Raw genomic sequence first — 24,992 nt, 5'->3', positions numbered from 1 at the left:
CCTTGACCTTAAACTCCGAGTGACAACATATCCTACTTTTGCTCTTAATCTGATCTTAAAGGATTCCTTCAAATTTACAATGTTACTGTGCTGCTTGTTTTAATTCTTACAAGAGACTGACAAAGATTTTTGCCATTTTTCTGAATATCTTCACATGATTTTTTTGGGAGATCCAGAAAAAAATGTATAAATTTACTGAGAAATACTGAGAAGGAATTCCTTCATAGAAATGCTACTCTCCAGAGGGTTTTGAGTAAAGTCCAAACACAGAACAGCTAGTTAAATTTTAATTTCAAATTTAAAAAAAATTGAGTATAATTATATACCGTGCAATATTTGGGACATGGTTATGCTAAAAGATTATTATTGTTTATATGAGAATATAAACATATTGTTTATATGAGAATCAAATTTAACCAGCATCCTGTATTTTTATTTGCTTAATCTGACAAACCTACCAGACTAGCATTATGTGACAGTGTAATTCACCTGGGCAGCAGTTTCTTGCCAAACCTCAGAATCTATATTCTGTTGTTTCATTGTCTTTAGGTTTCAGATTCATTCTTGCTTAGTTGTGTGTCCAGATAGCTTACCATTTGGAATAGGGTATTTTCTCTGAGTACCATCTTCACTTGCCTGGGTTCCCAAGTTCTATTTCTTTTCAGTTTCTTTCAACAAGAGCTGGTTCGTCCTGTGACTCTAGGCACTCCATCCAGGATATATTGATTAGGAGACATTATCCAGAACTATAGCCAAACTCTGCCTCAGCAAAACTGTCCACTATTGCAACTGTTGAATTAATTAAAACTGTCCCCTAGATGGCATTATACCTGAATGAGATACAATGGAGTGGCCCATTAGAAGTGAAAGAGTTTGTTTTTTTTTCCCTGTCTATAATTCTAGATGTTGATTCCCTGATTGTGCTGAAATCTAAAAGATCAGCCTGAGTACTTTGAGTTTAGGAAAGAAAACCAGCATGCTTCTCACCACAGCTGTAGTCAAGGGGAGGAAGCAGCATCCCATCTCAAAGATAATGCCAGAGTTCATATGATCCCAAACAAGTCTTCAAAGGAAAAATGTTTAGGCAAGAATGGCTTGCAGAAGTACAGATTCCATTTTGGGAACAGCAGGGACCTGCTTGGGAGCAAAACCTGCTAGGAATAGAAAAGGAAAACTAACAGCATTTAGATCATTGCACTTCAGTGAGCAAAAGACCTCTGCAGGGCCTTTACATGTCAATAGCAGGGTATGTGCATGGGGAGAAAAGGTCCATTTTGGGAGACAGCTGGTCAGTATACAAAGCTCATATTCATTACCTTTCCATTGCTGTTTCTCAGTCCTTACAGGCCCTGGACATAAGGGATGTATCTGGAACAATATTTCCATATTGTTATTGATAGTAACATACAGAAAAGTGTAGTATCTATAGCCAGATTGCAAAGGTCTAACCTCAGCAATCTCATTTGCTGTCTGTGTCATCTCGGGAAATGCACTTAATTCCTCAGCCTAAATTGCCACATCTGATTGACATTAGGGTTGAATGGATTGCATAGAAAAGTGTTTGGAATATGAGGACTATATACATATTAGCTGCTATTAATATTATTAATTGGTGTTATTTGGTCAAGACGGACTTCTCTCAGCATACCCCTGTGTAGTAGGAAAATGGGCAAAGTAGAAGAGAACTAATTCCTCTTGAGTGAAGCAACATTCTAAGAGCTTTCCTTACAACATATTGAAGCTACATGGCCATCAAGAAAGATTGATACTATCAATGGCCATTTGGCGGATAAAAAAAAAACTGAGGCTTAGGAAGGGAAAGCAACTGATAAAGGTTACACAGCAACAAAGTGATGGCTCAGAATTTAAATACTTCTCTGTCATTTTTGAAGGCTTCTGTTCATTTAACACAGTAAGAAGAATTTTCATAAAGCATGCATTTTAACTCTTTCTTGACCTTGAAAAGCAGGTGATTAACTTCATTTGAAGAAACTGACCCCAAACATATGTCCTTTCTGTCTTTCAGTGTTAGGAGTATATATTTCTTGGTGCTGGTTCTAAAGAAACAGGTTGGTTAAATAACTATTCAGAAACCATTGGCAGGAGTAGAAGGCAAGTAGGGAGATTCAGAATTTCAATAGCCATGGTTGCCTCCTTCTTAGCTCTAGGGATTTTAAAGGTATAAAAATGAGGTAGACCATACCACAGTAGAGTCCACAAGCTGTCTTTGTTACTGACAGCTTTATTTCACAAAAAACATTTGGAACTTCCTGTTTTCACATGGACCCAAGCTTTGCTTTATACACATACCACATAGATATTCAAGATATTGTTAAATGAAAAGATTATATGAAACACTGAAATTGGTACTAGAGAGAGCTTTAAGATAGGGATATAATCTCTAGAAAGACATATTTTGTCTCCTATTAATAGAATCACATTAAAATGCCTAAGGCAGAAAGCAATGTGAAGAGTTGTTTAAATTTTCTTTCCTTTTATGAAGACAATTCCAGTGCTTTGTTTTAAATAGGTAATTACATATTCTAAGTCAGAATCACTTACATCTTTGTTCTTCATTTCATAGCTTACAAATGAAATAAATTTAGGACAGAAGATGAGACTCTAATCAAGCTCTTAGGAGCTTCCCCTCCTACTACCAGTACAACTACTGGTATTGTTTCTACTACTGCTACTGATGCTACCACTACTGATGTTAACATTATAGTGTTCCTCAACATTATAGAGTTGTTAACACATGCTGACATTCTGTTGGGCACTTTACTTAGCTGATTTATTTCATTGAACCCAAAAGTTCTATAGGTGAAAAAGTTGAAATGAATTGATCGTTAGAAAAATCAAGATTATTCTCCTAGTAAAATAGTTTATCTCTTGGCTCTCTGGGAGTTGAATTTTGACTCTGCCAAATTATCTAAAAATTACTTTGGGTCATTTGACCCCATTCTGGGCCTCAATCCCCTCCTCTATTAAATGCAAATAATAGGGTCTGCTGCATTGGAAATGCTGTTAGGATAATGAAGGAGTTATTAAAGAGAAAACACTTTGAACCAAGAACAAATGCTACCTCTTATTACTTAATATGATCTGCCTTAGGTCACAAAGCTTTGTGTGACATAATTAAGCAAAAGCAATTATCCCACAAAAGTTGAACAGATGAAGCCTGATTATAATATTCTAGGTCTGAAAATATTACAGCCAGTGTATCTAAAATAAATACTTAATCAGAGCAGAAATCTTATTGCTTCTTGAATGGGAGTGAGAAACTCGGCCAGTCCCAGAGACCTGTAGTAGTTGGAGTGAAGTTTCTGGAAGGGCACCTCCTCTTTGGAGGGAGCCTGAATACTTGCTTGGCAGAGGCGCTACATGATGCCAAAGCCGTCACTAATGAAGGTGTCTCCAACACTACCCACATGTTTGCATTTAATAAGTGCAAGAGGATTTTATTTGTTTGCGTAACTGATCAAAGCAGAAAACCTTACCATATAAATAATATTTAACCTTATTGAAATTAAGAATTATATAGAAGAGTACATAATTTTGTAAGAGTTCCTTCTTTAGGAGGAATTTCTCTTAGTAACAATTGCATCCATGAACATAAGTATTTTTATTTGTGCTTATGGATGTGCCTAGTGTGTACATCTACCTGCTATGTGCATATGTGTACATTTATCTATGTGTATGTGTATGTTTGCAGGTATGCCTTACACATTTGCTAATTAATAGTCCTTTACATAAATGCATTAGATTTTTGGTAACTGACTTTTTCATAATTATATGTTCACGATGCACATTTGCAATTTCAAACATAATTTATGTTAAATATATTTTCTTAACCATTTTTACATTTTTATATTTACAAGAATAATTACAATTTGGTTTATTTATGAGGGAATTGAGGTTTAGGGATTTTAAGTAATTTACTGCAGGTCACACCCCTGTAGGTCCATGTGGAACTAAATCCTATAACTTTTCATTTGTGCTATATCTAGCTTACTTTTTTCATACCGTGCTATTACATTTTAAGTTAAAAAAAATAAACATCTCTCTCTCACTTTCCTTCTCTTAATTAGTGAAGTAATTAGGTTTTCCTATAGGATAATAGACATTATTATCATACTCTTGCTATATATATATATATATATATATATATGTATGTATGTATATAAAACCATACACAATTTATCATACTTTGTTTTCAAGCAAAGCTGAAATAACTTAGATTTAGATAAAATCAGTAGCATTTATCAAGCATCTATAATATACCATGTAGTCAGGATATACTCTTGAGGATAAGAATCTCACTATCTTATACTTAAGATAATTGTAACAGTAAAGCTATATTCGATATGATAGATCAGGGAATGGCTCTTTTATGACTTTTGCCATGATGATTTTAGGGGACTGTATTCATCTGATATGTTTTCTCACAAAAGAATGGCATCCCCCTCCCTTTTAATATAAACTCCATGGATAAGATAATTTAGATTAGACATCATAAAACCCATGATTTTGCCCCTAATATTACATACTCTGTATAACTCCAAAGGTGCTTATTATATGGTTCTGAATGAGTGTAAATTATCTAACATTTTAAAATGCCAAACTCTGCATTCTAACATATTCACATTGAGCTAATAGATTCATTTTAGAGTGTGTAAGTTCTTTATTCTACAGAAAAGTCAACTCATAGCAAGTTACGTGAAATTAATTTACCAAAATCACAAATTGAAAGAGACATCAAAGTATAGTAATATATGAAAATGCCATCCCACTGTCAATGAAGAGCTAATAATGAAATTATAAACACTATATAATGTAATTTGACTCAACATAATTTAAGTGAACATTATTAATATCTTTATTATTAATAATTAATATTATTACTATTTTTATTGGAGTTCGATTTGCCAACATATAGTATAACACTCAGTACTCATTCCATCAAGTGCCCCCCCCAGTGCCTGTCACCCAGTCACCCAGTCACCCCATCCCCCTGCCCACCTCCCCTTCCACTACCCCTTGTTCATTTCCCAGAGTTAGGAGTCTCTCATGTTTTGTCACCATCTGATTTTTCCCACTCGTTTTCTCTCCTTTCCCCTATAATCCCTTTCACTATTTTTTATATTCCCTGTATGAGTGAAACCGTATAATGATTGTCCTTCTCTGATTGACTTACTTCACTCAGCAGAATACCCTCCAGTTCCATCCATGTTGAAGCAAATGGTGGGTGTTTGTCATTTCTAATGGCTGAGTAATATTCCATTGTATACATAAACCACATCTTCTTTATCCATTCATCTTTCGATGGACACCGAGGCTCCTTCCACACTTTGGCTATTGTGGACATTGCTGCTATAAACATTGGGGTGCAGGTGTCTCGGCTTTTCACTTCATCTGTATCTTTGGGATAAATTCCCATTAGTGCAATTTTCTGGGCTGTAGGGTAGCTCTATTGTAACTCTTTGAGGAACCACCACACAGTTTTCCAGAGTGGCTGTACCAGGTCACATTCCCACCAACAGTGCAAGAGGGTTCCCCTTTCTCCACATCCTCTCCAACATTTGCTGTTTCCTGTCTTGTTAATTTCCCCCATTCTCATTGGTGTGAGGTGGTATCTCCTTGTGGTTTTGATTTGTATTTCCCTAATGGCAAGTGATGTGGAGCATTTTCTCATGTGCTTGTTGGCCTGTGTATGTCTTCTTTGGTGAAATTTCTGTTCATTGTCTTCTTTGGTGAAATTTCTTGCCCATTTTATGATGGGATTGTTTGTTTCTTTGCTGTAGAGTTTAATAAGTTCTTTATAGATCTTGGATACTAGCCCTTTATCTCATAGGTCTTTGCAAATATCTTCTCCCATTCTATAGATTGTCTTTTAGTTTTGTTGACTGTTTCTTTTGCTGTACAGAAGCTTTTATCTTGATGAAGTCCCAATAGTTCCTTTTTGCTTTTGTTTCCCTTTCCTTCCTAGATGTATCTCAAAAGAAGTTGCTGTGGCCACGTTCAAAAAGGGTGTTGCCTGTGTTCTCCTCTGGGATTTTGATGGATTCTTGTCTCACATTGAGACCTTTCACCCATTTTGAGTTTATCTTTGTGTATGGTGCAAGAGAGTGGTCTAGTTTCATTCTTCTGCATGTGGATGTCCAATTTTCCCAGCACCATTTATTGAAGGGACTGTCCTTTTTCCAGTGGATAGTCTTTCTTGCTTTGTCAAATATTAGTTGACCATAGAGTTGAGGGTCCATTCCTGGATTTTTTATTCTGTTCCATTGATCTATGTGTCTGCTTTTGTGCCAGTACCACACTGTCTTGATGACCACAACTTTGTAGTACAACTTGAAATCCGGCATTGAGATGCCCCCGACTCTGGTGTTCTTTTTCAATATTCCCCTGGCTATTAGGGGTCCTTTCTGATTCCACACAAATCTTAAGATTATTTGTTCCAACTCTAGGAGCTTTTGGTAGTGTACATAATTGTCATTCAGGTTCACATGAGGGCTTTTGTGCTTAAGAAACCTTTAAACATTCATGGGTGCTCACACACACACTTCAAAGTATGCAACTGTAGATACAGGACAGGATACCCACAGTAAAAAGTCTTTTTTTTGAAAGGAAAGAAGACGAAAACCATAGCAGTCACTGGTTCACACCATTGATGGAATCTTATTGACATTTTGTGAGAAACTCTGCAGTTGAAAAAGTCCTTTAAGTAGAAACTGGATCTGTTTTCTGAGGTAATTCCATTGTCATTGTTCTGCATAACTCCTGCTCTGAATTGGAAAGTTCTTTTTTGTTCAATATCCTCATTGGAGATCTGAAGTGGGTTTTGCAAAGTACTCTCTGGGCTGCTTACTTGTCAGTGAGGATTAGGATTTCTGAGGACCGATTATCAGTCATGAACTTTTGGGACAATATGAATTCCCTTGAAAATTTTTGAGACTGTTAGTCCTTTTACTTCTATAACTATCATGTTAACATACAATCAGTCAACACCACCAAATTTCTTTCCTAAACATAGAACTCGTATCTGTACATTTCTTTGCTGCTTCCTCAATTCTGTGTTCCCCCTTTTCTGATTCTCTCTCTCTCCCTCTCTCCTTTCTGTCTTATTCTTAATGGTTTTTGTCAAAGGGTTTACTCCCTGTGTTCAATTTAGAATTATTAATAGACTTCTATTCCTTAAAATATTTGTTCATCTCATTTTCTCCTATACTAAATCCAGAAACAATGAACTTTTCTAACTCTGCAACTACCCAAATTTTCTGGATTCTCTCTTTCCTTCCATTTATCCTCTCAAAGCAAATAATTCTTAGCAGAGCTCATCCTTTTTGTTTAAAGTCTTAACATGGGAAGTAACTTCTAATACACACTAATATTTCTTCTTTTTTCACCGCTCTCCCCTTGAACTACAGACTTCTAAGCACTTGGTCTGCCTTTCAAGTTATTACAAGCAAGAGCTTCACCAACTATTTTATCATCAAATTAAATGGATCTCTATTATTCTAGGCTCTAATTGTTATTTTCTTGTCACCTTCAAATGCCATAGTTTATATTTTTGTTACAGCAACATCCCACTCCAAGGTACTAATTCTTCCATTATTTAGCATAGGATATTCTACAATAATAGGTAGACCCAAAAGTTGTAGTGGCTTAAACAACAGCCTGAGGTGGATGTTTCTGATCTATAAGCAGTTGTCTTCTTTGCAAAGACCTGTTTTCTTCTGGCTTCATGATCTTCTATGGTCTTGTTATTATTACATCCAGCTGACAGAGGAAGGAGCATGGAGGCATGTAGAGAGCATGTACATCTCTTGTAAAGCTTGGCCTCGGAATGATAGATAATATTTCCGTTCATATCAGGCACATGGCTACATCACACTGCAAAAGAAGCTATGAAATATAATCTAAATGTGTGTGAGGAAAAAAACCAAATGAATGTTTGTAAACATTTATGCCTGCTATAAGGTCTGTGTGACAGATTCCCCATGGTTAAAATAGTGTGGCTGCTAAAAATAAAATTATTTTATGTATTATTTAAACTTATTTTTTTTCCTATAGGAGGATAAAGAGGGTGAATAACTGATAGAGAATGGTTATGTGCTCATCTTATTATGGTTTTGTTTTTGTTTTTTTACCATTTGGATAAATTGTAGGCTCCTTTAAGAATGGACTCAGGGTCTTACATTTCGAGTCTTTATAGTGCCCTAAGCATAAACATGATAGCATAACAGTACTAAATAAATCATTGTTTTTCTGTTCACTATTGAATGCTCTAGAGCAGAGTTAGCAATTTTTTTTTAATATGGCCAGACAGTAAACAATTTAGGCCTTTCTAGCCACATAGTCTCTATTGCAACTATGCAAATTTGTTTTAGTGTAAAAGCAGCATAGACAATAAATAAATGAATAAATGTGTCTGTCTTCCAAAAAATACTTTATTTATAAAAACAGGCAGGGATGCCTGGGTGGCTCAGGGGCTGAGCATCTGCCTTTGGCTCAGGGCATGATCCCGGAGTCCCGGGATCAAGACCTGCATCGGGCTTCGTGCATGTGCTCCCTCTGCCTGTGTCTCTGCCTCTCTCTCTGTGTCTCTCATGAATAAATAAAGTATGTTTAAAAAAACAGACAGCAGGCAGGAGGACCCTAGAGGTAATTATCATTTTGCTCTTACCAGTTGCTTGATACAGGGCAACTTGCTTAGACTCTCTGAGTCTCTGAATTCTAATGTAAAGTGGAGAAAGCTATTGCCTATAGGTAGTTTTAAATTTGTGATAATGTGAGAATTGCCAGTCACAGAGCCTTGAACAGAGGAGCTTCTCATTCAGTAGACACATATCATCATCACATTTATTCCATATCAAATGTTTATAGGTGAGAAAGTTAATTTTGAATATCTTCCTAGTCTTTTGATAGTATAAAGAACATTGGAGGACTGAAACTATTATTTTTCCTTTTATTTCTCACCATGAGTTTGATAACGGATGCTCAATAAATATTTAACTAAGGACTTGAAGATGCGTGTTTCTGTGTTGTCACATACTAATCACATGAGGACCCATAACATTGCTCTGGAACAGTGATTCTTAACCTTTCTGATTTTATATTCCTCCCATTACTACATCAAAGAACGAGGATCTCAACATGATAGAAATAAAAGGACACTTTATTCTGAGAAATATATAGAGATGTTTATAGACCTTGTGTTGTTTCATTTATCATTGATGGTAAATTTTAAGGACAGGATTACTGCTTTTGTATTGATGGGAACCAGTTTTACAGCTCTGGCTTTAAAATAAAATGATTCTGTTCAGTTTTGAAATGTATATAGTTTCGTAATGATATAGATGAGAAAGAAAGATATTGCCATGGTAACTGTGGAACCCAAAGATAATAATAATTTTTAAATCGAAGTCATATTATTGTCAGGTGAGGTTGGCTGGAGAAATCTACCATACTGGATAAAGGATATAACAAGTGAAGGATGGTAGATTGTTAAGAATTCTTTTGAAAAACTTCAGCCCATTAAGACATTTTCTTGTTCCTTCAGGGTGAGGCTTGTAGTTGGTTAATCATAACTCTGTAGAGAAGCTGAGAGAAAAAAATTCCATATTCCTTCCTAGATTTTAGAAATTCATGTGATGGCTCCATATAAGTACTTAGTGTGAATGGAATTTTTAACTTGGAGTAAAGAATACTCCCTTTTAAATGTATGAAAAAAATGATTGTTACAGTTAATTTTTTTCAGATGTTATTTAATCAGTATTTGAAGTACCACCATATTCCAAAAGCAGTGGTGAGTAATTAGGGCATCAAGTGAATGAGATTATTTATATATTTGAGACTCTAATGTACTAGTGGAACAAACAAGTAGGTGCATTTAATACAATGCTACCAGCTATAGAGATGGAGACAAAGTATTATTAGCAAAAGAACAAACACTAAGTTCAAATCAGGTATTCAAAGGTTGATGTGTGAAGTGAGTCCCAAAGATTGAAGATATCTTCCTCCAAAAATTAAGATGGGAAGGAAATTCAGAGAAGGAAATTCCAGGAAGACATATAGAACAAAACCCACTGATGTTTCTTATGTATTGCTTCACCTTTCCTTGAATTTGCACATCGTTTTTCTTCATTTGTAAATACCTTTGTTGCCTCTTCTCTACCTGTTAAAAATCATTATTCTTCAAAAATCAACTCAGATATCTTCCATTTGTGAAAGTTTCTCTGTCTTTCATAAACACACTGAATCAACCTTCCCTTTGTTCAACAAATGTTATGCTTCTGTTATAACTCGACATCAAACTGCCAAACTCGTCTGTTTGGCAAATATTTTTTCACTTGCTTTTTTTTTCCTCCTTAAATTAGAGGCATCTCATGGACAAGCATTACTGTTGGCAAACAATTGATCATTAAATCTTTGTTAGTTGTATAAATAAACAAATATTTTCTTATTCTCTTTTGACTAATAGTCTCTTATCTCCAACTAGATCATTGGCTTCTTAGTGGAAGTCATAATTTCTAATTATCTAATGTCTAGTTTTTGCATCATCTAAGGAATTTAATATATCATTATATAGGTCAGTGCATATCTGTTATAAATATTAAATGGATTACTTCTTGATTTGATTATTTTCATTGTGTAGAATCATATGTCAATCAAGTGACACTATTATTCCTTTTCTTTCATCACATTATTTAAAGCAATGGCTATCTAAAATAGATTTAAAACATTATCAAGGTACTATTTTAAAAATCCAGTGCATCCTTTTATTTGTTAAAGTGACATTGTAGTTAGTCATTTCTTATTTGTGAGCAATTATAACTTTATGGCAACCAGAATAGTATTAAATTCTGTCTCTCACATTTTTTCTTGCTTCTACCCAGAAATTAAAAGCTGTGAAACTATTTAGGTCCAGACCAGTAAGAAAGTCTTAGAAAAAGATATGTGTATGTTTATATATACATACACTCCCTTTTAAGGTATGAAAAAATGATTGTTACAGTTAATTTTTGTAAACATAAAGTTAATATTAAAATATAAACATCACCTACTTAGACCTTTCATATCTGAGAATTTACAAATATCTCTCTACCTACAGCATTTACAAACCACCTCATTTATAGGATTCACACAGATCATTTTATTTGAATCTACCAAGACTCTTGTGGGTTAAGTGTAGCATTTATGTTTTAACTCCAATTTTAAAGATTATAAAAAGGAAAGAGAAGTGATTTGTCCAAGGCCACACAGGTAATAAATGGCGGTATCAGCTTTAGAACCAAGCTCTTCCTAAACATTTCTCATTCTGTGTGAATTATTACTATAGTTAACATCTGGAAGAATGATTTACAGAATTCAAAATAATATCCTGGAATCTTGTCAATTACTTAAAGATATTACCTGGAGAAGGAACATGATATACTGAGAGAACAATAGGTAAAAATTCAGATGGTGAGAATTAAGGCCCTGGCACAAACATTAGTGATGCTTCTAACCAGGTGGAAGTCACTTGATCTGTTTTCATATCTAGAAAATTGATATGGTAGTAGCTTCCCTAACCATACCCAAATTGCTGTGAAGATCACGGAACTTTATAAACTATAAATCATTGTCTAGTCATAGATTATCGTGATAAAGTTATACAATAATAAATGCAGAGGACAGTACACCCTGCCTTGTGGTGAAATACCTGTTATGCTTTTATATAGTAGCTAGGACATAGAAGTTCTAACTTTGGCTCTGCTACTACTTGACTGTATGTCTTTGAAAAGTTCCCATAACCTCTGTCTGTTTCCTGATCTGCAGTATTAGGATGAACTATATAATCTCTAAAGCCTTTTCCGTGTTGAAATGTATGATTCTAAGTGAATCCAACCATACTTTTTGGCTTAGACTCCCTAATCATCAGCAGAATAAATTGCAGAGACAGCTGGCTGGTGTTAGGGGTACAGTCTCTGGCCACAGAAGTGCATAAACTGAGGGGAGCACATAGTCATCAAACAGATGACAGAGCTCTCATTAGCAATGTGCTGAAGCTAGTGACATCCAGGGACAATGGCAGCTGGCATTTTCTCCCTGTTAGAATGCCTGTTCAATTAGTTTTTCGGTCCTAGTTCAGTCTGAACTCACCCTCTGAAAAATCAAGAAAGTGTTCTTTGTTTAATAATCAGAGTCAGGGCAATAATCATTAAGTTAACACTTTATAGCATGTCTATTATGTGTATGCCAACTTGCTATGTAATGGTAAAAATTGAAAAAACCCTTCTGTTTTGGAAGGAGCACGTGTTTTGATACTGAAGAGCTTTGAATTTGGGGCCTGATTTCTTGCTCATAGGCTATATCTCTTTTATAAATTGCCCTTAAGTTCAATGACTAACACCATACTTGACAAAAGTAGATACCTGTTATGTGTTGACCAAATAGATATTATTTGATTATATCATATTTTCTCTAAGTTTCTTCAGAGAAAAATGGGATTAATAACACCCAGTTTATAGAGTGGTTGTGAAGATTAAGTGAAATAAGAACGGAAAGACCTTTGCATGGTGATTACTCAGTAAATACCCCCTTTTTTTGCACAACTCTCCTACTTTTCCTTATATTCTAGTGTGAGGGAAGTATTGAAGACATTCGCCAGCACAGATTTAAAAGTAAAATAGTCTACATAAATAAATAAATCATATCAGCAAAAGGAGCAGTTAATTCAGATTGAGAGATGAGTATGATAAAAACAAAAAAATGCAAGTAACTGAAAGCCACTGATGTGACCACTTTGGTTAGAGAGGTGTATAAAGAAGCCAAACATGGTGGAAGCCCCACATCCCCCTGTTCTTACTGTCCATCACGACAATGAGATGTATCAAAACTGCTAACATGAACACACTTGGAAGGATTGCTCAAAATTGAAAACTACTCTAGATTAGAATTAAAGAGAATGTGTTGGGGAAGTACCCATAGTGATCGAACAGCAGGATTTTTTTGTGTACTATTTTTTAAAAAAGAAAAATGGCATTACCTAAGAAAGAAAACTTTTAAGTGAGAGTCATAGAGATCCAAGTTCAAGTTATACCTCTAATACTTGGATGTTGTGAAAACAGGAACAAGTAATTTAATCTTTATAGTCATCAAATGCTATCACCAGAAAAAAAATGGAGATAAAAATACTGATTTTGCAGAGTGATTGTGAGGATTAAGTGAAATTATGTAACCAGCACATTGCAAGAACAGACTACTGCCACAGTGTAGACTACTGCCACAGAGTCCAAAATTTAGTAGATACTCAATATGTATTTATTGGTAACTCAAAAGTCACTGAATTAATGATTAAATTGGGGTAACTATCACTTTAGAAGGAAGATATGATGATTTAATATGAACTTATTTATAATAATAGTAAGTACTCAAAAATATTTCCTTCCTTTGACTTAGTAGAAGAATTATTAGAAATGTAAGAGAATATAATTAGGATCAACTGAACTTTTGGAGGTTTGGTTGATTAACTCAAATAAGAATAATTCAGAAACCATAGTACATGTAAACACTCCACATTCAGAGAAAATCCTGGTTTCTCTATTACTTACTGCTTAGAACACTTTATTGCCAAGGTTAGCAGAGCTGGCTTCATGAGGATGTGACCAATGTAGTGTTCAGAGGCTAGCAAGAAGGGCCTTTCCTGTGGAATGTGAAACTCAATGTTGAAATTCTTAATAATTTGGTCTTTGTATTTGTGTTTTGTAAGTGAATCCCGGTGATATAATGGAACATTTCCCTGAGGAATTGGGTCTTTGGCTCATAAGTGATACTGCCTCCCACCTCCTCTCCACCTTCCTGGGATGGGCTTCTCTGTTGCCTGCTTTCTGCTCCCTGGAACCCAGGGTCACAGTCTTGCTTCCTTTTTCTGCCTCTGCCCAGCAACTGCTGACCTCTCCACCTAGGGAGACTATTTGATCACATGAATAGGAGGTGAATGTTCTGCTGTGCCACTGCCACTCCCTGATTTGGGCCCATGTAAATAAGGATTGAGAGTCAGGCACACACCCTGAATTTTCTTTTTTTTTTTTAATTAATTAATTAATTAATTTTTTTTACACCCTGCTTTTTCTTGGGCTAGGCAAGATGCAGGCACTCTTGAACTTCGTAACAGTGCCATTGCACATTCAGCAGGATTTCACCATGGCCCTTATAACCACTCCCCTTACCTGGATTCTGAGCACATTGAAGCAGAGAGAGGTTTTAGGTACCCTGGGTTAAAGTGGTGGACTCGTGGGAAGGAGAGATAAACTTGCCTACCCTCTAGCAGGGGCCTGCCTGCACATTTCGTGCTGGATCTCACAAATGAGGTAGCAGAACTTGAACATGAGGGACACAATATAACTGAGGCCAAAGCTAGCACATAATCTCAAATTCAAATGGCTTAATTAACACTCAGAATCACTCTATCCAACCCTGCCCTGACTCCCCATCTGATTATTTTCCAAGAATGCCATGATTATCTTTTTCCCTTTTACATTCTAAGAATTCAGTCACATTTGAAAAATCTTTGTCTCTCACCCCTTTAGGTGATATTTGTCAATTATGGCTCATAGAATTTAGTTTCAAAATATCTCTTTAGTCTAGCCATTCTCTTTGTCCTCACTGTCATCATCTTAATGTAAGCTCCCACAACTTGTCTGATCAACTATATCCACTCTCTCCTGCCCTCAGCATCTAGGATGATCTTTTTTGCAAAGCATATCTGGTTATATTACTTCCTTTACATTAAACTTTTAAGCTTCTGATTTCTCTTAGGAAGAAAGAGCAAATTCTTAACTTGACCTGAAACACCCTGCAAGATCTACCTTCCCCTGTCCATCCCTTCAGCCTTGTCACACATCATGCTCTTTGATACTACCCAGGCGTTGGACACACACTGCATTTTCTAACTCCTTTGAATGTGAGTGTGCTCATGCTGGTTTAGTAAGTCATCTTCCCAACCTTCTAATCAACTGAAACCAACTTTTCTTCAATTGCGGCTCACTTAACTGTTCCTTGGAAGAGACTGTTCTAATTTTTAGAATTATCACACAATGCAGAGTACAATGTAACATGTTTTTGTAATAACATATTTAATCTTTTTATTTATATGTATGATTCTTTGATTGATATCTGCCTCCCCTCACTAGACTAAGGCCAGGTATATTGTATCTCCAGGGTTTCATTTGAGTGAATGGCACATAAGGAGCTGCTTAATAAGTATTGATTAATTCATTGAATGAATGAATGTGCATTTAGTATGTTTTTCTTTAATAAAACCTTTAGGGCAGATAACACAGTTCCTACCATGTAATATGTGGCATGACTAAAAGTCACAGTTTAAGACTGTAACTTTTGGAGTATCGTTTAATTTTTTTGTATGTTAGAGGTACTTAACATATAAATCAGTTGAATAATAGCCTGTCAAAGCTATCTGTCACTTAATAAGGAATTATTTTTTGGTTGCCTGGGTGGCTCAGTTGGTTAAGTGGCTGCCTTCAGCTCAGGTCATGATCTCAGGGTCTTGGGATCCAGCCGCTGTGTGGGGCTCTCTGCTCAGCAGAGAGTCTGCCTCTCTCTCTTCCTCTGCCCCTTCCCTTGCATATGTATACTCTCTCTCAAATAAATAAATAAAATATTTAAAGAAAATAGGGGAGTCTGTTTAAGGAACATTACTTTCTTTTGGCTTTGTATTTTCACATCTTTTGTGTGTTTTGCGTATGTATGTTTTGAAGACGTATATAAAACTGGAGGTGTATTTTGGTTTCATAAAATAATCAGTTCATTTTTCAGTTGTTTTTTTTTTTTTTCTTTTCTTTGCTTGCTAAGTATTTTACATGTTCGTGCCTCTGGATATTTTTTAAGATGTAAACTGTTCACCTTAGTAAGGTTAGAGAGGTGTGCTTGTTTGTGCATGCGTGTAAATGCATGTGAGATTAATATTTTATTCTGCTGTTTTTATTTGTATGTCTCTTTTGGTAAGGTCAAAATCTTTCCTAGAAAACATTCTGATTTCTGTACTAACACACTTCTGCACTTCCATTTAGCAACCTGCCATCCTAGTAGCCTTGGGTAGTCAGTCGTATGTGTTATAACTACATTGGGCCCTCAGGCTTTACCCCAATCTGGTGTCTATTTGGTTGTCAATTTAAGAGCAGTCAGGCTATTGGCCTTGTCTGCATTTTCAGTCTCTTGAACTTCGTGATCAAATTCTATTGTTCAGGGTATTTGTCTGGATTCTTCATAAGGTTGCAAGTATTTTAAAGGTAGGAATAGTTTCTTTTTAAAGTTACATTCCCTGGACCCTAACCTGTAGGGTTCTCACATCTTTGCTGGATGAATGGTTAAATTAGGCCTTGTAGATAGCTAGGAGATGATCGCGTAGGACTCCCCACCACATTATTTTAGTATTGCCATACCTGACTAAGCATACTCTGGAGCACTTTACGGAGAAGAGTCAGTCTGCCAGATGTCTATTTCTCTACTCTGCATGGTCCAGATTTAAGACATTTATAAAACAGGGCATTTCAAGAACTTGGCAGTGATTAGGACCCTTTCATACTTCTTCAGTGGTGTTCACAAATGGAATTCAAGAGTTTTGGAGTCAGGCAACTCAAGGTAAATGCTCGGCAATGCCATCTGTTATCTCTGTGTATCAGAACTAGTCAATTATCTTTAATTCTCCATCAATAAAGTAGGCTTGGTAGTAATGATTTTGCATGGTGGTTGTTAGAATCAAGTGAAATATAAGTGAGGCCACTTTATAAAGAATAAGACACCTTGTTATGCTTGTTATCATTTATTTTCCCTTACTGATTTATGAGCTATTTTATTTTTAAAGACTAGATTGCAAATGTCTTTTGGGAGTATGATTAACACATACCTGTTCAGAAAGGAAATTACTTAATAATAATTCTGTAGATGCCATTTCTGTAGGAGGTTACCAAAGAGAATCTTGAGTCTATAATTTTAAAATACAGAGTCTAAGATATGACTACATATTAACTATATGATGATGGTGATAATAGCAAATTCTATGTGCCTCTCATGTTAAATTTTAAAAGAAAACACTGCTTCATTTGTTGCTCAAAACAGCATGACTTTGAGGTATAATCCCATTGCATAGTTGAGGACACTGAGAAATTAATGAGGACACTGAAAATTTTAGTTTTCCTTTCTTCTTTTCTTTTCCTGTCTTTTCTTTCTTTTCCCTTTAGGACAATAAAACCAGCCAAGAACTAGTGATGGTATTACTCCTTGCATATAATCCAGAGACAAGATAAGCTCTTTCAGGTTTTATGAAGTGAAATTTATTCAGTATTTGTAATGCTTTCATAAGGATATATTATTTACTTATCTTAACTGATTATCCTTATTAATTGTGTTCCAGGAAACATACTATTGTTTGTCAGTGGATTTAAAATGCATGCAATTATTTGTACTATTTTGTTCTTATTTCAAAAAAGAAATTATCTTGATCAATCTAATGGAAATTTGGGGGGAAAATCATTTTTTCTACATTTAAAGAGAATACTTTGCACAAGGAAAATAACTCCAATGACAAAAGCCTCGCTTGTTTCTAGTATCAATGTCTGTTTTTTGTTTTTTTTTTCTCTTCAGGAAGAAAAAGAAAGTCATGCGAAAATGTGATTCTTTAGTGGTTTTGAGAAAAAAAGCTTTCTCACCATGAAAATTTTGACAATCTCTGTGAAATCAATGCATAATTAATAGTAACTGCGAGCTATTCATGTTTATGGGGTCTAATATATTAGAATAATAGTCTTGGCCATGACAGCTTCTTCTAAATATTTCTCAGCATAGTGGTAGCATAGATAAAAAGCAAATCAACTGTGTGTAATCATGAGAACTAACTTAAAATTTCTCTGCAGGATCTAGACACAAAATTACTGGTGTTAAAGGCCTGTGATTACTTAATTCTCCTTCATTCCAACCTCATTAATTAAAACAATTTTTGTCCACTGACTTAATCATGAGATTTTTCCTAAGCTATAATTATATTTTAAAAAATTTTGATATACTAGTACATTTTCTCATAAGGTGATGATTATTGGAAAAAACACTTAGAATTATGCTTTATGTAATGTATTTTGAAGTTCAGTGGAGAGGAGATTTTATTAAACATTCCTGCAGTCCCTTGATCATTTGGAAAATGATCCTAAACTTACATTTCTTCCAGATTTTAGACATGTTTTGAATAAAGCACAGTACCTGCACTCTGTACTTGGACCCCTTTTCAACACAAAGAAGAAAAGAATAAACATGTGAATGGATTCTGTGTGCTTATTATTCTGATATACTTATGTTTTCTCATTTTATTTCTCAATAACTATGTGAAGGGGAAAAAGTGCTAAGATGCATTGAAAAATTGCTATTTGCTAGACTATTTGCTAAGGCAAATACCCTATTTAACTATTTCAGTAATTCTAATGGGTAGTCATATTCCAATTTTACACATGAAAAAACTGAGTCTCAGAAACTTAGTGATGCACCAGGTTCCCCAGGTTGAGAGTAAAAATCTCAGGATCAAAACTTGGGTATTTTGATGCAGTCTTAGGCTTCTTTCATATTGTAGCTGCCAGGCTGGCAAAGGTTGCTTCAGAATGAGTGCATGCATAGGCCCCTTTTGGAAATTCATTAAACTATTCAAGCTGATTTCTTTCAACACTCTTCCACAGACACAGACCATGGTCAACAACAATTCTATATTGAAGTGTCAAGTGCAAGGAAAAGACCTGGAAAGAAACTGTTATCCTGACTGGAACAAGAACACACAAAGCACATTTGTTGAAAATTATCCAGGTACTTTAGGTTGATGAGTTCTCACCAGGAGGATAACATGAAGTACTTACCAGATTATCTTTCTACCATAAAATTAAGGTTCTGATGGATAGAGAGAATCACATTTTCCATGAGTGAATACAAGTTAAATTATGTCTCTGGGACGTCATCTACCATGTATCCATAATATGAAAAGTGCATGCATGACATCTGCATTAATAAAAGTAATTCTGGCTGCACAAACAGAAAACCTTTAAATTGTTAGTGGCTTAAGACAACCTAAGGTTTTCCCTCAACACAGTCTGATGCATCATTCCTAGTCAGGTAGTACTCAGGCACCCACTCTCTTCTCAATACTAGGAGCCTTCTCTGTTCAACCAGGAGATAGGGAGAAACTATAACAATTCAAACTTACTCCTTAACTCCTTTTGCCAGAGTGATATGTTCACTTCAGCTCATATCTTACTGGCTAGAACTGATCACAAGACTCTGCCTAGACATACGAGGTGGTGGGACTGTAGCCCCTGATTGAATAGCCAGTGATTATACCCTGAAGGGGAGCAAGAATTATTAAACATTGACTAACTGCCTCTACCAAAGTTTTGGCTTACTATGTTATGGGGAATATTAACGTGTAAGAATACAGAAAAATATAAAGCAGATAGTCCACTGCCAAAGTAAAGGTATAGATGGGGTGTAGGTGAGAAAGGAAAACTGTTAAAATGCAGTCATGAGGTGTGGGCAGTAAATGGTGCTGGTGTTCAAGGTGGTGTTTGCAGAGGGAGGGTATAGTTGGACTTTATCTTGGAAGAAGAAAAAGCTTAAAATGAGTGGGAGGACAGAAATTGGGAGAAACAGACATTTAGGAAGCATTTACTGTGGGGGGATGGGATCAGGTGGAAGGACAGGTAGTGAACGAATTCACCTGAAGCAGAACAAAGGAGATAGAGGTTTATGGAAGATGCTGCAAGGGAGCCAGGCAGGATAGCAAGAGAGAGACTGCCAGGAGGCAGTGGTGAAGGGCTGGAGTTAAGGGGAAGAGACCAAGTGTGGGAATGTATAGCATTCCTTTTTTTTTTTTTTTTTTTTGGTACCTGTGCCCAGTTGTGCGTAGCCCACTGGTCAGCTAGTGTTCATGGGTATTCTGAGGTGGGTCACCTACCTAATGAATGAGCCTGTTTGCATTCAGCCAGTTGGTCACTGCAGGCCTTTTTACCTTACTCAGGTTTCCATCCCTGAAACCTGTTGCCTAAAACAGCCTCTACACTTAACTGTGATCAAGAAGACTGTCAAACGCTTTGCATGTAGCATATCATTTAACCATCAAATCATCATACAAAGTTGATATTGCCAGGGCTTTTATTAGAGGAAAAAAAAACTAAAAACAAAACTAAGATTTAGACACTAAGCCAATATGCATAGCTAAAATGGCAGAGTGTAGTGGAAAACACGCTCCTGTGTGTACCCTACTCTCCATATTCTACTATAACACTGTTTCACTTTCTAATACCAGATTTCTGGACTTTCCATACATCAGGCAATTCTGCAGCACCAGCTTGGTGTCCTGCAGATAATGTCAGATCCCACAGGTTAAGGGCTCAGTCCTACAAGACTATTGCTTTACTCAACTTCAGATGCAAATCACAAGCCCAGATTGTCACCTGTGCTTGTGACCAAGCGGCTTTAGGTCCGAGGTTCCAACCATTCAATTAATTTGCCATTGACTCATAGAATTCAGGAAGACATTTTACTGTCTAGATAACCAGATTATTATAAAAGAGTAAATAAAACTCAAGAACAGCTAGTTGGAAGATATATATAGGATAAGGTGTGTGGGTAGGAACATGGAGCTTCCATGTCCTCTTTGGAAATGCTACCCTCCCAGCATCTCCAGGTGTTTACCCACCAGGGAGCTTTTGAACCCATCCTTTTATGTTTTTATGGAGGCTTCTTATATAGCCAATGATTGAATCATTGGCTATTAGTAATTGAACTCAATTTTCAGCTCCTCTCCCTTCCCCAGTGTTAGGGCGCAGGGCTGAAAATTCTAACCCTCGAATCACAGGCTGGTTCCCCTGGCAACCAGCCTACATCCTTAGGTGCTTTCCAAAAGTCATCTCATTAACATCAATTTAAATGTGATTGTGGAAGGGTTTGTTCTGAATACCAAAAGACAGTATAGGTCTTATTACTTACGAAATTCCAAACGTTTTAGAACTCTGTGCTACAAACAGGGCAAGGCCACATATAGGTTTCTTTTTATAATTCACAATATCTCACAGGGCTATCTCTCAAACCAAATTCTATGCAACTCAAAATCTTATATACCAAGAACAGGGATAAATTGAAATCTCTTGAAAGACTGTTCCAGACACAATTGCACTTGATTAACTTTTCACTCCAGTTTCCTACATACAAACTTCATACAAGAATCATACAAACTTCAGCTATGATGGAAAGCAATTAGGGAGGGGGACTCAGAGGAAGATCTGTTGGGTAATACACTACACCATAAGTAAATTCTCTCTGATAATGATTTAAAATACAGATCCTTGTGGAGAGGGCTGACATTGAAAGCACTTAGGAAGAGGGAAAGTCCTAGCAGATATTTAGTTGCTACTGTACACCAGAAACTTGTGCTGGCACTTACTGTACAATATTCCATTGAACCTTCATGAATTAATGCTGTTAATATCCTCTCTTTTACATATGTAATGAAACACAGACATAGAGGTTATACAACTCCTGATACACAGAGAGAGTCTGAGCCTGAATTTGAATTCACATTGTCTGACTTAAACTTTCAGGTATAATATGATGCTGTAGTGTAAAGGGAAGATAGAGATACACAAAAGGAGAGTCTGTCTTTGGAAAATTCAATGAACAGAGAGAACGTGGAAATAGAGAATAAAAAGAGAGGACATACTACGCTCTGTTTGTTTTGTTTTGTTTTACTTTTCAGTTTAATGGAAGGACATAGAGGGCAAAGATAATATTTGCTAAGGAAAAATAGAAATATTATGGCTAAAGTATTCAAACTTTAAACATATTTTTTCAGGCTAAGATTTGAAAGAGATTCCTAACTAAAATGTTCTGTAAGCATAAATGCAAAGCCAGGTTAAGTATTTTGGTTAAAATACAACAATAATGAGCAAATCAGACAAAATTCATGGAGTAAGGAATGTGAGATCCTGGATTAAAGCAGTCAATGTGAAAAATAGTTCTGGATTCAGATGACCAAGAGTATGTTGCAAACTTAAAAAGTACCTGTAAATCTGACTGCATTAGGAGAATCATAGTGTCCAAACGATAAGAATTGTCATCTTTTTGAGGCAGAAGCCTTGCCTCTCTTAATTACCACTGTATTTAGCAAGACACAACCCTTTTTGCAAGATAGTTTAAGTGCTCAAAAAATATTTGTTAAATGAATGGGTAAATGAATGAATATTAAAACTGATCACATGATTTGTGCAACTCATAGAATTCTCTTTTCACATTTAAGGGTCTAAGACAAGAGAGGCTGATTAAATTATGTTACAAATATTTATTGGGCCTCATGATATCTCAAGTACTCTGGTGGATAAATGAAGATAAAATGATGCCAAGACAGGGTCTGTTTCTCATGGATCCAGTATACTACGGAAACACAGATGGAAGTATCTCCAAATTCTCCTGTATTAGAAAGAGGTGAAGAGAACTCTTTGAGTTATAGAAAAGTAAACTTTAGGATATGTGCATAGAGAAAGTAAATATCTGGAGCAATTTGCAGGGATGCCATGTGGGGAGAAACATTTAATCACTGTGTGTAGCTCCAAAAACCATAACTAGGTGTAATGTATAAAAGTTACAGGAAGGCAACATTCTGCCTAATATTAATGAGAAACTTGTTAAACCATTATTCTTCTCCAAAATAGAAGTTTCTGACTCCTGAAGTGATGAATTCCTTTTCCCAAATGAATTTGAGAAAGGTAATTATCATTATTATTATTTTATATACATTTATTTTTTATTGGTGTTCAATTTGCCAACATATAGAATAACACCCAGGGCTCATCCCATCAAGTGCCCCCCTCAGTGCCCGTCCCCCAGTCACCCCCACCCCCCCGCCCACCTCTCCTTCCACCCCCCCCCCAGTTCGTTTCCCAGAGTTAGGAGTCTCTCATGTTCTGTCTCCCTTTCTGATATTTCCCACTCATTTTTTCTCCTTTCTCCTTTATTCCCTTTCACTATTTTTTTATAATCCTCAAATGAATGAGACCATAAAATGTTTGTCCTTCTCTGATTGACTTATTTCATTCAGCATAATACCATCCAGTTCCATCCACGTTGAAGCAAATGGTGGGTATTTGTCGTTTCTAATAGCTGAGTAATATTCCATTGTATACATAAACCACATCGAGAAAGGTAATTATTATTGATAACAACTACATAGTTGTTATAAAGTTAATTTTTTAGTATTTTGTGCACTTATTTGAATATTTGCAAAAATTTCTAGTAATTGTAGTAAAAGAGACACGGATGTGGAGAAAGATGGTTGGTGGTAGAACAGACAGAAACTTGTCATTTAGATCCATGGAAGAGAGAGAAATTTACCTAGTTTGCACCTTCATGCTTGTCTATTTGCTCAAATTTGGAATAAGAGTACTGTACTGATGTTGTATTAAATCAATCAGGTTAGAGATTGTTTCTCAATTCTTATAGCTTCTGAAAAGGAGTGCACTGGCATAGATTATTTGGGTCAAGCAAAGGTATCTTTAGCATTCCCTTCCATTGCAGAGGGATTTAGGAAATCCTCCATGAATTTCACCTCTGTGGTGAAATTGAATTAAATATGTCACCAAAAGTTATCTAAAACTGTTCTCTCATATCATACAGGTTTTCTCTGCCTCTAGATAGGATCACCAATTTTTTCAAATAAAAATACAGAATGCCCAATTAAATTTGAATGTAAATTTTAGGATAGCTTTTTGCTGAACTGTTATGCTTTGTTTATCTGACATTCAAATTTGACTCTCTTAGATATATTATACCACACATTTTATATTAATTTGGCAACCTTACCCTAGAGCAATATTTCATAATGGGACAGGTATCAGCAATAATTCCTGTTAACTTGAAAAGATGAAAATGTATTAATGTGGCAGCCCGCCTGGTGCTGGATGCCAGCCCGGGGGACACCGATGGCCGGAGCCGCCTCTCGCCCTGCAGGGCCCCGACGGGCAGGCGCGCTGCTTGGGGCCCTCCTCCGGGACCGAGTCCCTGTCAGCTGTGTCGCTCGGTGTTGGGGACCGCGCGGGCCGCAGAGCGCCGCTCGAGGTCAGTCTGGCCATCCTGGGGGCCACGGGGCGGGCAAGTCCGCTCTCACCGTGAAGCTTCTGACCAGGGGGTTTATCAGCGAATATGACCCCAACTTGGAGGACACCTACAGCTCCGAGGAGACTGTGGACCTACCAGCCTGGCCACCTGAGGGTCATGGATGCTGCAGACCCGGACACCCCCCGGAACTGTGAGGCTGCCTGAACCGGGCCCAGGCCTTCCTGGTGGTGTACAGCATGGACAGCCGCCAGCGCTTCGAGGACAGCAGCAGCTACCCAGACCTGCTTGCTTTGCATGCCAAGGAGACACAGCGCAGCTCCCCTGCCCTGCTGCTGGGCAACAAGCTGGACGTGGCCCAGTACAGGCAGGTCACCAAGGCCGAGGGTGCGGCCTTGGCGGGCAAGTTCTGGGGCCTGTTTTTCGAGGTCTCCGCTTGCCTGGACTTTGAGCACGTGCATGTCTTCCACGAGGTGGTGTGGGAGGCGTGGCGGGAGCTGGAGAATTCTCTGCCCTGGACCGTTCATCTGTGAGGAGAGGGCCCTGCCCCACGAGGCTCCACTCACCACCCGGCATGGTCTGGCCAGCTGTAGCTTCAACACACTTTCCACCGTCAGTCTGAAGGAAATCCCTGCCCTGGCCCAGGCCAAGCTGGTCATGGTGAAGTCATCCCGGGCCCAGAGCAAGCGCAAGGCACCCACCCTGACTCTGTTGAAGGGCTTCAAGATCTTCTGAGGGCGCCCCCTAAGTCTGAGGATCCCAGACTCAGCAGCTGGGTGGGGCTGCAGGACAGGGGCTGGCCTCTCCCAGTGGCCTTCCCTCGAACAGAACGATAGCCCTTGCCCTCTGGTGGG

The 24,992-nt window shown here is 37.0% G+C and overlaps 1 protein-coding gene and 1 pseudogene across 2 annotated transcripts in view; both read left to right on the top strand.

Moving 5' to 3' along the window:
* TENM4 (teneurin transmembrane protein 4) overlaps window positions 1-24,992 on the top strand; it is a 2,793,707-nt gene that overhangs the window by 123,550 nt on the left and 2,645,165 nt on the right. The window lies entirely within an intron of this gene.
* On the top strand, window positions 1,091-24,928 carry LOC112932328 (ras-like protein family member 12; annotated as a pseudogene).

Source organism: Vulpes vulpes, chromosome 11, assembly GCF_048418805.1.
Source record: "Vulpes vulpes isolate BD-2025 chromosome 11, VulVul3, whole genome shotgun sequence".
Taxonomy (NCBI): Eukaryota; Metazoa; Chordata; class Mammalia; order Carnivora; family Canidae; genus Vulpes; species Vulpes vulpes.
This window is presented reverse-complemented; position numbering and strand designations above follow the sequence as displayed.